The sequence below is a fragment of the Hetaerina americana genome, unplaced genomic scaffold, assembly GCF_022747635.1.
Source record: "Hetaerina americana unplaced genomic scaffold, ioHetAmer1.1.p SCAF_28, whole genome shotgun sequence".
NCBI lineage: Eukaryota > Metazoa > Arthropoda > Insecta > Odonata > Calopterygidae > Hetaerina > Hetaerina americana.
The window spans coordinates 2,647,908-2,662,047 of NW_027286852.1; positions in this window are offsets into that span (position 1 = coordinate 2,647,908).

Here is a 14,140-nt window from a genome sequence, read left to right on the forward strand (position 1 = left end):
TGGAATAAAGGAAGCGAGGAACAGGATATAAACTACAAAATAGAGGGTTCAGTATTGACTACGGCAAATCAAGTTAAATATTTGGGAGTTGTTCTAACACCACGCCTTTCATGGGGAGCACATATCAGGACAATATGCGGATCAGCTTTAAAGAAACTTGGCTTCATAAAACGGGTGGTGGGGAAATGTAATGAAAAAGTTAAAGAGAGGTGTTATTTTGCTCTAGTTAGACCTCATTTGGAATATGCCGCAAGTATTTGGGATCCGTGGGAGAAAATTTGGCAAAAAGAATTAGATAAAGTCCAGAGAAAATCCGCTAGATTTGTTAAAAATTGTTATGATAAAAACACAAGTGTGACAGGTCTCTTAGGGGATTTAGGCTGGGAACCACTTGAAGTGCGGAGAGAACAAGCGAGGCTTAGACTTTTAGAAAGGTTCAGAACAAACGAGTTTAAATATGACACTGAAGGAATTATAATGGCCCCACACTACTTAGGTAGATCAGACCACAAAGATAAACTAAGGGAGATAGATTCCAAGACAGATAGGTACAAATACTCATTCTTTCCCCGAACAATCAGTAATCATAATAGCAAGAAACCGAAGTCACTTTAGAAATATTAAAAACTTTGAATTTACAAGTCGGAACAAAATTAAACACTATAGAGATGTTAGGTATACTTTCAGGTGCATGTGTATGTTAGTTGGTAGTTTGAGTGTTTGCATGTGTGTGGGGTGTAAGTGTTCATGCATGAATGTATGCCATGTTTTTTTTTATATATGATTTTGTCGTTATTGCATGCGATTTTTTTTTTTAATTATTTTTCTTTTCTAAATTATGGGTGGTGTCCTAGCACCCCCCGCCACACGCCCTTGCGGCGGCTTGCGGGGTATTGAGTAGATGTAGATGTAGATGTAGAAGTACACAGAGATGAAAAGGGATTTGGTTTAGAGTAGGATGCTGGGATGTCCTTTTTGTTAGGATTGGCAAGTAAATGTAGCAATCATCAGTTTTTGTCCTCCAAAAAACAACCTCCATCGATGTAACACTAAAAAAGAAGTAGTAAAGTGATTTAAGCAAACATATATTGAATAAATTGACACACGGCGGTGGTCTAGAGGCATTTACGTTCATTGAAGACTCAAGGGAAAGCAAAGGTGTTTTCTGTGGGTCTACTGTCTGTTAAAGTGTTTGTCACCGCGCATCCTCGAATCGACCCCGCGGCCTCAAAGTCGGAGCTGCAAGGCGGGAGAAGCGGGCGGTGGGCGAGACGAGAATCTGGAGCCAGGCATTGGTACGGGGCGCACTGCCCGCGGGGTGGCGGACGAAGGGCGTCGCGGGCGGGTCTCGCCCCTCCCTCGCCGAAGATTATGGCGGGAGTGCGTTCCATCCCATCAGTCGAACGTGCCTTATCCCCGGCGCCGGGGATTAGTGCGATCCCACGGAAAATGGAAGGCGGAAGCGATGGCAGGGGGTGGGAACGTGGACCGCTGCGGCACACGCGAGCTCCCAACCACAGCATCCTTACGTCTTGCTTTCATTTCGCGGGGAAGGGGGTGCGTGATGGGGAGAAAGGGGTAAAGCGGCCCCTGCCTCCCTGCTCCCTAGGGCCGCGTTTTTTGGCGAGAGCTCTTCCAATACCTCGTGTTAATTAAAAAAATGTATCGACGAAAAATTCTCAAAATTCTTTTTTTAAAATTAGCGATGTATTTGCTTATTACAGATTGCTGTAGATGTTTTCATTAAAAACACACTATGAACGCGTGTGAAACACATGTGCTCACGAAAACAGATGTGAATACACCCCCCACACACACACTTGTGCATGTATCGTGCGTGCGTGTAATAATACTGTAATATTGAGATTTACTATATTTGTGCGTGTAGGTGTACTGGTGTTTATGTGCAGGTGCAGATATATATATATATATATATATATATATATATATATATATATATATATATATATATAACACAGATGTAGATTTTTAGAATATAGAGACACAAAGAAAGGACACTCACAATTTGTTATTTTACGTTTCGACAGCACGGCTGTCGTCTTCAGAATGGCGTTCTCGGGGAAGAGCGGAGAGGATGTGCGGGGGAGAGGTGGGGGAAGGAGAGGTAAAGGGACCAATAGGAAATGAACAAGGGGGTGGGGGGGATATGTAGGCAGCCAATTGATGCATTCAGTGGGCTTGGTTCAGCCCGGGCGGTTTGAATGATTGGGCCACCCAGATATGCGCCATCTCGCGGGTTCTCACCTCTATTATACTCGCAGATTTGGGAAGGATTTCAATCACCGAAACAGAGAAGCAGTCGTCAAAAGATTGGTTGTGGGAAGCGGTGTGAGTAGGGATGGAATAATTAAGAAAGGTGGGAGATTTGGTGGAATATCGGTGGTTATTCATGCGGAGGGAAAGTGCGGTCGTGCATTCGCCCACGTAGAAGGCAGGGCAGAAGTTACAGGAGAGGCGATATATAATATTTTTTGAGGTACAGGTGGCGAGTGGTTGGGAGTTGGTACTGAGTGAGGGGGAGGGTCTTAAAAGATGACAGCATTTGCAGCGTGGGCGGTTGCATGGTGCGGATAGGGGCGGGGGAGAGACGGGGGTGCTTGAAGTTGGATTTGTGGACTTAAAGATGTCTCGCAGGTTCGACGGGCGTTTAAATGAAACAGAGGGACAGTGTGGGAATAAAAGTGATGTGGACTGAGTGTTATTGATAATTGGGAAGAGGTCACGGATTTGATGTTTAATTTTGTGTGTTCCGGGGAAGAAAGTGGTGATAAGATTAGGGCATTTTGGGCGGTTTGGTTTGGGGAGGGGAGTGTATTGTGTTGACGGTTTGAGGATTTTACTGTTTAGCAGTTTTTCAGGGTACCCACATTTTCTGAGGGATTCATGCAGCTGGTCCAAGTATTTCTGTTGGGAGGGGGTGTTGTTGCAGAGACGGAAGCCACGGATAGAGAGTGAGAATAGGATGGAGCGCTTTGTGTGAGGAGGATGGCAGCTGTCGAAATGAAGATATTGTTGCTTATTGGTTGGTTTAATGTGGACTGAAGTGTGAAACGTATTGTTTTGGAGGTGAATATCGATATATAGGAAGGTAATATTCTAGGAAGGTAATATATATATATATATATATATATATATATATATATATATATATATATATATATATATTTATATATACACACACATGATTTCGTCGAAGTAACATGGAAGTGTTGAATAACAAACTTGGACAGCAACAAACAATATAAGAACACAAAAAGATCACTCACACGTTATTTCTTTGTAATTTCGACGAAATTCTTCTCCGTCTTCATCGGAAGAGATAGAAGTAATGATACACACACACACACGCACACACACACACACACACACACACACACATATATATATATATATGTGTGTGTGTGTACATTCATATTTAACTGTGAGGGAGTATTACTGCATCAATTACAAGTGTATGAACATCCGGCTCCACATACCACTCCCGAAGTTTGCGGGTTCTTGCGTAGAGGTGAAGCATTAATTTTTCGCGACTCCAATTAATCTCGGTCGAGAAAACAATCAACAGCCTCCCCTACCTTGCCATTCGTGGAACTTATTTGTTTGGATACGTTTCCGCCCATTTCACTCGTTCCATCCTTCTCCACACACACACACACACACATCTCAAAAGCCTCCAATCTATGTTTTCCTTTTCTTTCCTCTTGGACCAAGTTTTGCTGCCGAACGATTCTAAAATCTGCATGCAAATTGCAATGTTTAGAATAATTTTCAATGCAAGTGTCTGAAATCTTATTTTTAAAAAGTTTTTTTACCCAACTGAATTATTTTTTAAATGTCCATACTACTTTTCCCACCTTTCTTAAACTATTTGTAAATAGGTGGATGGTAAATTCATAGCTTGAATGTGTGGGTATTGCTAAAGATAGGCTTTGTGGATTTTTAGATTGCAACTTTTTGGAGAGGCAATCTTTGGAGAGAAGGAAGACGAAATTGGTGACAGCGAAATGAAAGAATGAATGGAAAAGAGAAAATATAAAACTCTGTTTTCCAATTTAATTAGAACAATAAAAACCAATTTATAAAAGCTTGAAAACGTTTGATGAAGGACGGTATTTAACATTTTTCAGCCTTTAAACCTTTTTATATTTTTTCACTTATTTTGGCTTTTATATTCATCTCGAACTTAAAAAAATCCGATTGAAGTGACGGAGCACAAAAAGCGAGGGAAATGCAACAAATATCTCCCGCTACTTGAAAATGATAACATAAGAATTTGTCACGGTTGATTTAAACAATGAGGTTTTATTTAATTGATGGCCACGGGCACACACGGATTGCATCGCCTAATTTCTCCTCAATCATTTTATTTTACTCCCACAATTTATGGAACGGTAATGCCAACCACTTGATATGAATTACATCAAAAAAGATGAATAAATCGCGAAAACAAGCTAGAGGTGTGTTGTTGCATTAATACTAGACTAACTACATGCATTAGTTGGAACACGGAGGAGTGCTTTCTTCCTTTTGCGAATTTCCTGTTCACCAGAAAAACTACAAGCAACTCATCAAGTAGTTTCACCGAGCGATCAAGGGCGGTCATTCACAAATAAACAAAACTTATCCTTTATTGGTCCTCCCCTGCCGTGGCGTGACACAGGAGGAAACCTGAGGAGAAACTAAAAGTCCTCGTAGAAAAAGTGATAGCAAATCAATGAGGCCTGAATCACCCAAGCAGAATGATGGGTGGAGGGAGAGAGCCGACCGAGCCTCACCAGGGCACCCCGACCCCCAGGGCCAAAGGATTGACTAGAGGCTGTGTTGATTCAAATATCTATGAGCAACAATACCAGTCGACACAAATCCACGGCAGACATATTCACCCCGACCTATTCCACACCGACTTCCGCAAACGTCATTGGTTTCGGTTTAAACCGGTGCAAAACATAGATGTGAACACAAGGCCATTTTGTTTTCTTTCTCTTTTGTAAAATGAAGTTGATATCTAGCTATATTTGCCATTGATTTCTCACTCCAAACCTTTTACAGTCCAAAACGGATCCACGTGCGTGAACCCCTTTGACCATCCAGGGTGGGCGTGCCACCGACACAGCACACCCTGGATTTTTCTCGACCCCCCCCCCCCCCGCCTAACCTCCCTCGCGGCCTTCAACATCCTAATTTCTCTCTGTACCATCTCCGACCTCTGTTTTGTTACCATTGGATTATCTTTAGCGATTACCCACTCACTCCACTGAATCCTGCATTCTTTGTTTCTCTTTCACTCTTCCTTGCATGCTTTCTTCATATTTTTTATCCATGATGCTCTGGAAAACCTCCGCTCGACGCAACATTTCTCTCTCTCGGGTCGAGGATCCAAAATTGCAAAAGGCCAGGTCCCCATAATGGAATATTTTGCTATTATTTCTTTTTATCTGCAAATTTCGGAATACTTAGAATATTGGACCTTCGCTGGCACACATGTAGACCATTCGACATTAAAGTTTAACTTAGAAATTAAAGTTTCTGGTTGCCAAATGACTCTTTATTGTAATTGTCTATTCATTAATTTTAGTAATTTTTGAAAATTATTTGAATGATTGGACACCTGCATTTTTCAATATTGGATACTTTTCCAACGTTTTATCCTTCATTCCTAAGCATTTCATGATTACATCAAAGAAGTCAGAGACGAAGCAGGTCACTAGAGTTCACATTGAGTGCCAACTGATACTTACGAGGTCACCGGATAGGCGCATAAAACACAAAATAGCGGGTGCGATGCGAGGTCAATGCCTCTGTGGTACACTACCTTGTTTTCTCGTCGTGTGGTGCAGAGCTAGGTAATTGCGAATGTGGGAGGGGAGGGTGGGGGGGAAGAGGGGAAAGGGGGGGATTTCGTTGGTGGCGCATATCTAACCCCTTGTTCCGAAACGCCCGGATTAAAATACACCAGAGGGTGGCGGGGAGGGGGGAAGAAAGGTGGAGAGGGAGGGTGGGTGGCGGCCGGGGAGGTGGAGGGGAGGGGGGGGTGGTTTGGCACGACTTCTCTCGGAGAGGAAAGAAATTGCGTCCGAAGAGATAAGAGACACTCCCAGGAGATTAAGGAGTGCGGCGAAGGGGGATGCGACCGCAGCGCCCCACCTATAATCTCGCAAAAGAATTACAAAACTGCTGCGCGAGAAATAATCGTGGAACTCTCCAAACTGCGTGTCTCACTAATGCATAGGAAACATCTGCGATATTTAATTACAGTATTTTACCATTTTATGAAGGAAGTCTGTAAAAATACAATATTGATTTTGTACGCTGGTATTTTTAAGCACTGCCATCTAATTTTATGAATTTCACTCGTCTAAAAGTGTTTGATAAATATTCAAAATGTCAAATCTGATCAAAAGGATTGATTAAACAATGTATATTTACTGCTCGTGCTCATCACCCATCAGATGTCATATTTATCGCCTCGAGTAAAGAAAAGAGGTCGAAGCAATCTCAATCAGGAGCCAGTCTGGATGCGTGCAGAGCTATTGTTTTACTTCACAGGCAACCATTAAAAAAATGACAGGGGTAAAAGCTTAAAAAATGCACATTTTTCGACGGATATTAAGAGCGACATATCAGTCAACAAAAACGAGACAGTCTTATACAGCAGTCTTAAAATAGTGGCAAGCTCTCTCCATGAATATAATTTGATGAATTTATTGCCGACGTTTACAGTGGCATAAATGATTGAAGTAATTTGCAGATATAAAAATGATTTATAAAGAAAAAAATTAAAGGTTGTGGTCAAATTGAAAAATAATTTTCGATAATTTGGCATGAAGAAGGCAATTAAAAAGTCTCAAATTTCCAAAAATATACCTAATAACGAGTATGCATCGCCACGAGAAACTCTCATTGTTTTGATGGGCAAAATTGCAGCTTTGCTCTCGTAAATACATATACGAGATGATCTCCTGCTGCAAATAATTGAAGGTCACTCAGGCTAAGATCATTATAAATTAATACATCTCCGTAAGCCATAGGACAAATAAATAAATAAATACCAATCCAGCCACAGCTGAGACTTCAGACCCAGACAAAAAGAAAAAGCCAACCTTTACCAAAATGAAAAGCGGGATTAAATGGAGAATCTAAAGAGGTTTTCCTGGAGCAAATGTCTGGATTGCCTACTGTGGGCATAGCGCCCGGCTCAACTCATCCTGGCTGCGGCCCCGGGTGGGCCGCGCGGGTGGGCCTCGCCGGTCTAACGGGGGCGGCTCTCCTCGACCTGCGGGCTCCGGCTTTGACGAGGGAGCGCGTTGTCAGTATCCGCACTGACGTTTCCCTCTCCCAGCGTAAAATCTATTCGCAATTTTATCCTTTGAAATCCGTAGAAATTTGCATCGACCCATGAAACTCGAACAACTTCGATGGGTCGATGGTATGCCTGAGAGGGCCAACAAAATGCGTACTTCCAGAATGGTTAGCACTCGTCTCGGCGCGTATCAAGTGCGGGCCTCTGACATGGCGTCCTGGCCAAGAACACACTATCGGGGAGAGAAGAATGGTTTCAATAGTGTTCTAAAAATCATGGCTTACTGGAAAAGTGGCCAGCGTTAATTTCATAGTTTTGAAATCCAAAATGGAATGTCGAAAATATTGCCTTTGGCAAAATGAACTGGTCCACATACGCTTTTGCTGATAAGAGCTTTCCATATACTAATAACGACCGAAAACATGGCCGGCTAACAATGGCATTTTGTGCCATTCACAGGCAGGAGATTTTTATTGGAAATATTGTGACACAAGGGCCGACGGAGGTCGTTTGGTTATAGATTGAAGACCGAGGCGGATGAAATAGTTGAATGAATTCACATGCAACGAAATTCAGCAACCGCATGAATGTTTTCCCTTTGGTGCAAATCACCAGTCAAAGAGGTGAAGTCAAATATCAAGTCCGAGTCAAGATATTTTTATTGATTTTTAGAGAATTTTCAAAACGTGGAATGAAATATTTTCTAATTCAAAACAATCTAACTATAATATGTAACGTGTATTAAAAAATGGCCACCATTAAATTTTTTAATGCACACAAATATTTTAGGATGACCGGTCAGACGCTGCGACTTTATTTAGAATGTAGCTTAGCCGGGATGCCGAGGTATTATCGGCAGTGAGGCAACATTCATGAGATGGGTATAGATTCTTGGGTTATCAGCAATTGTTGCTGCATACAAGAACTCACTCAATGGGAGGAATAATGCAATAAATTAAGACACAATATATACATTTCTAATAAGATTATTTATTGCATCCTTGGTGCATTCATAGTCGAAGCCCCGGAGCTGGAATGCAATGGAGCCGTTTTGCTACCATATGCATTTGTGATTCCATCACATGCGAATACGTTTTCCTCTAGAAAACCAAATTGGTACGCTGTCTTACGTGCCATCCCCTTCTGCGGTCGCGTTAACTAATGAAACAATTAATTTCCAGAGAACGCCTAAAAAAGAGGCGATGGCACAAGCCACTCAAGACCAGCGGTGATCCTCGGCCTTCTGCTCGAAGCAATATTGCTCGCAGTGCCATGCGAACGTTTAAGCGGCATGCCACAGGGCAGACATACCGACATCGACATAAATACCCCGCAATCCTCCAAAAAGGTGCGGGGCAGGAGGTGCAAGCACCAGGTGGGATGGGTGAGTGATAAGGGGGGATACGGGAGAGGAAGGACAAAAGGGATAATATTAAGTAAAAATCTATCAAATAACGTGCAAATTTGTACAAATGCTGGAGGAAGACTCGATTCAAAACAAGGGTTAATTCACTTAAAAAATAGTTACTTTTTATGCGAAAAAAGCAAATAAAAATGACCCAATGCCATTTACACGACAGACCCCCACCATAATAAGACAAATCGTGCAGAACTGGAAAGTGAGAGGGGAAAACTCCATTATCATGCAGACATGCAACCCAATGCAGTCCCAAATATATTTGCATATACGAGTGATAGTGGGAATAAAAAGTCGCCATGATTCAAGTGGAAGGATGCCGTCAAAGGGTACATTTCACGCCGCCTTACTCTTCCCTAAGCGGTGCGTCGTGGTGTTGGCACGACGAAGTGTTAGGATGCCTCGGAGGGATGTGCTCCTTCCTCCTTACGTCGGCCCACATCAGAAGAAACGAGACTCACCGTCGTGATATCACGATGAGATAGATTAAATAACCAGTCAATGAAGAGGAATCCCTATCAGGTATGTCGTCCCTCTCCGCGGGGGGAAATTCCTGCTACCTGCAACGTTGGGTCGAATTCCCTTCCTTTTACTTTCTCTTTGGGGGGTTGAGTGTTTTGTGGTGCATTTTCATGTGGTAGTGATGTTTCACATTCTTGCTTGTTGTGTCCTGGCTTGCGTGTTTTAGGATGGCTTTCGTGCTGTGTCCTGGGGTGCAGTTTTTTGTTGTTTGGCGGTGTATGTGTTTGCATGAGTATTGGATGGAGGGAGTTTTGCATGAGTGTGTGCGCTGCTGGGGTGTAATTTTCCGTGTTGTTTTTTGCATGTGGTATTTTTCGTTTTTACGGTTGGTGACCTGACACCCCCCGCCACACGCCCTTGCGGCGGCTTGCGGGGTATTATGTAGATGTAGATGTAGATGTAGATGTATGTGCGCAAAAATAGAACAGTAGGGCATGAATAGTTTACCGCTCAGGAAACGACCCTCAAGCTCCAAGGGAATGAATCCGATGGGGGGGGGGCGCCGCCTCGCTCCCCCGTTTGTTACAGGGCACAACGCCCCGCCCTCCCCCCTCCAACAATACGCACGTACCGGCTCATTGCTCAAATTTGGGAGCGAGTTGAGAGGCTCCTAGCTCGAACATACTACATATGTACCTGAACTTGGACGGGGTCCCATTCGAGCGGACTCTACCCCACCAATCGCGCGCCTTCCTCCGACGCTTTTTTCCTCATGACGTCACGGCAACCCCTCTCACCCCCCACTCCCCCCGTGGAATCCGCCCCCGGCCGATTGCAACCGGTGACCCGTGCGGGAGGGTGGGTGGGGTCGGAAGGGGTGTGGCAGGGTGGGGGAGAGAGGACAGACGGACACTCACCCTTATCTGGCCAATTGGAAATCCAAGTGGGTTGGGGAACGGCAAGCGAATAAACCCCCGCACTTCCGCTTCTTCCGCTCACCGACGCCAGGGGTCAGCACCACCGATCGTCCCTCCTGGAACGAAAGAGCCATCCGTGAGCACGTGAGGGTTGTGTGATGCGACACCCGAGCGAGCTTCTCCATGCACGCAGAGGTCCGAAATCAATCCCGTAGCTATGCGTACCTGCCCTCCGATGCCGTGCTACGTTATTCCGCGCAATTTCATCGCTCCAGAACTTCCTTTAGCGCGAAATTGATTTAAAACGAGACCCTTTCCATCCCCAACTCCAACTGGGATTATTATGTGATTATGTACTAATTCCATTCAATTTATTTGAGAGGGACCCAGATCGACCCATCAGCACCACGCCCTGACGTTCCGCCAGCGGGGCCTTTAGCGCCCGGCGCCTCTAGGCGCCTCCAGTTGCAGAGAGCCTTTTTAGGCGGAATGCGGCGTGGTTCCCCCTGGTGGGAACCGCATGAGCTACACCAGCTGTCCCAACTAGGGTAGCGGGTACGTGACCCGCGAGAACCATGAATTACCGGGTGTCGGGAGTATTTGTGATGTCCCCAATGAACTAGTAACCCTTAAGGGTTTTTCCGCCTCGTTGCTATTTCCCCTCCCCTCATCACCCCTTCGTTCCCTGGGGCGTGCACATCCAATCGCTGCGCGCTCTATTCAGACGATTCCGACCCCTGCTCGAAGTGCACTTGGCGTGTGGAGCGAAAGAGGACAATTGAAAAGAACGATCAAGTTCGGTGTTTGCAGCTTATTTCGCGATGCGAAGGAAGGTTTTATTCCAAATTCAATGAAAATCAGTTGGAGTCCACCAAATGCGTACTTATATGCGATTTTATCTGCAGTTCCACGATCAAAGTAATGACACGCGAAGGAATGAAGTACAAAAATCAAATTAAATGCTCCAGCAACAGAGGTCACTCCTCTCGATGGTTTTGCGGTATTTAGAATTTCAACCATGAGCTTATTCTTTCACCCGAGATGGATGAAGAGACAAAATGGGAGTCACACACACCTTCCCGCAGATCCTATTGGGTAGAATGAGGCGTCCTCATTTGCTCTTCATCTCCGCGGAGAAGATGACTGCGAATCCCTAAATTCAATGTCTAGACTAAAGTTTCAATTTAACTATGACAATCCTAGGGGTCAGGGTCAGATCCTGGGGTCGCCATATGCATATTCAAGTTTTTAATTGGCCATCATTGGGCCATCGCCAGGAGCATTCTTTGCTTCCTGTACTCGTGGCTTAGGAGTTAATAGTTCAGGAGAAAGGAGTTCATCGCAAAACGAACCAACCTGGAGGTTGATTCGTATTGCGATGAACTCCTTTCTCCTCTTATTTAAACTAAACGGACTAGTCTTAGTATTTCAACTAAACGAAGTTTGTTGCCAACTAAAAATACAATTCTTTAATGGGCTTATTTCAACTGTCTGATTTGCGTTTTCTCATGAATAATCTTACTACACATATTTCTTTAAGAATGTGAATGCATAAAACATTACCTCGAAATTTCTATCCTTGACTTGAAAGTTAGTAATTACTCAATATAAGGCGGTGCAGGTCCGCATTAGTTCCAGAGATTTCTTCCTAAGATGCAATCGATTAATTTTAGAATAAAATGAAAGCTCTTTATTCTGGTTGGGAGCTTTCAAAGGTTTGGAAACTGAAAGCACTCTGAAAACTATTAATCCCAGCAAATACCCTTGCAAAGGTTTTCAAGGATGGAAAAGTACAGTGGAATTCCATTTCACTCTGACCGATTTCGTTGGCTAGTTTCATATTTTGCCCTGTCATATTCATTTTCGTGGAGCACTTTTCATTTTCAAGAATCTATAACTTACATTTTATCAAAGGGATATATGCAAGCGGAAAACAACTTTGACACACTGTTTACTGGTATCAGTGTTCGCAAATATTAACGTATCAAATTTCTCACCGTGTCGTGTCAACTTTATCGGTGCAAATTTAATTTCATCTCAGTGTTAGTGCTTCACAGCGTAAAAATTATCACTGAAGATTGGTCATTCCCCAGGATAATTAAGAGAAGGACTTCCATACATGATCTACTAATGCGCGCGTCCACACTGGTCTGAAATATCCCTTGGCGCAAAGACGGAATGCAGTGGGGCAGCGGCACCGGCCGGCCGTGGCGAAGGTCGAGGCGACGTGGCAGAAGACGACCGGTCTCTCATTATTTCAACCAATCCCTCCCTCCCTCCCGAGTTGTCAACGAGGGAAAAATGAATCATTCAGTCCACATATATGTGCAACTATCTTTCTCATACTTTCACTATCAACTGGTCTAGTTGTCATGGAGCTGGGATATTACTCCGTCGATGCTTCAGTAAAACAAGGTTAACACACTGATGTCTTCGGCTCCTTGGGTTTCTTATCGCACATTTTGAAATATTCGCCCGAAGGGCCTTCCCATCCTTGTTGGCATTAGTATTAGAGCCGACTGCTTTTCTCTGAATTTCCTTAATTCAAGAGCCTAAGGTTCTCTGAGCCACGTCCTAAGTAGCTACACCTCACGTGATCGATAAGGGGTCTCACGGGATATTGTTTCTTTCCTTCCTTCTTACAATTTTCTCGACAACTGTCTAAATTATCTAAATATGCGTTCCTCCACCATTGACCTCTTCATATGGCTCTGATACCTTGGGAAAAAAAGAGCCCATTAAGCATCACTTGCGTCATTTCCAATGTTAAGTTCCAATTTGATGCGCGACCCAGACATCCACGAGATCTCATTCACTCCGCTATTCTTAGATGCTGAATGAATCGACAACCATAATTTCACATTTTTTATAACAATTAATTGGTGCGTAAACGTTGGCATCACCGATGAAATGTGCAAAAATGAGTCTGTTTTGCATGTGATCTAACTTAGGCATTTAAGGAGGAGTTAGGGGCCATGTAAATATATTTCCCTGAGGGATATCCGAAAACAACTGAACGTAATCGATACTCAATTATTTTGCTGCTGCCAAGGTACGCCGTGAAAAAAAGCCTTAATTCCAGTTTATATTTATTTTTCTTCGCTCCTTAACTTGCTATATTTATTCTGTACATATTACTATTGGTATGGCACCGTTTAAGGTAGGTTTTGGTTTAGCACAGACCATGGAACGGTACAATGATACATTCCCTTGCCTTCCCTGTGAAAACACAACCTAAGAGCCGAATAAGCTTTTATTCGCGTAGACGAATGGATGAATGAACCACCTGATGATGCCACACAATGAAACCATGGTCGTCAATGTAATTGTGGAATTGTTTTGTCTCTATTTTTGCCTATTAAATGAAGAAATACAACCGAGTAATGGCTAAGATAGTGTTCTTCAATGCCGCATTAAACCCTTCCTCTCTTCATTCCGTCCCAACTATTTCTACCCCTTCCTCGCTTGCCTTATGTTCTCCCTTCTATCGTAATTTTCAACATCTCATTGACAATCATAATGTTCTGAATCCATTTTTCCTGCCTCCTATTATGAAATATCTTTTATTCTACTCCTTGCTTATTGTACTATACGTACGTGGTCGTTTGGGACTTGAATGTATGATTTCACAAATTCCAAAAGAAAGACCCTTATTACTTCCATGACTCCTCAAGATTTTAGAATTTTCTGTGAACGAAAAGCGTCGAAGGATGATTCACGTGATTTCTTCCATCGGCCACTTCTTTATTTCACCTTGGCGACATTGAAACAATGATACAAAAATATTGAAAACGAAATAAATGAGAACGTTGTTACCATTTATGGTCTCAAGAACGAGCGATAGCTCTTGGAACCAGCAGATAGGTTGGTGTCAAATTTACTTAATGTTATTAATCATAAGAATTTAAGATCTTATGGACCGTTGGAGAAGTGCCGGTCGACAGAATTCGAACCGGTTGAAGATATTTGGTGGGAATGGGAAATATTTCCCGGTCATCGACCCCCCATTTTTATCAAATCAAT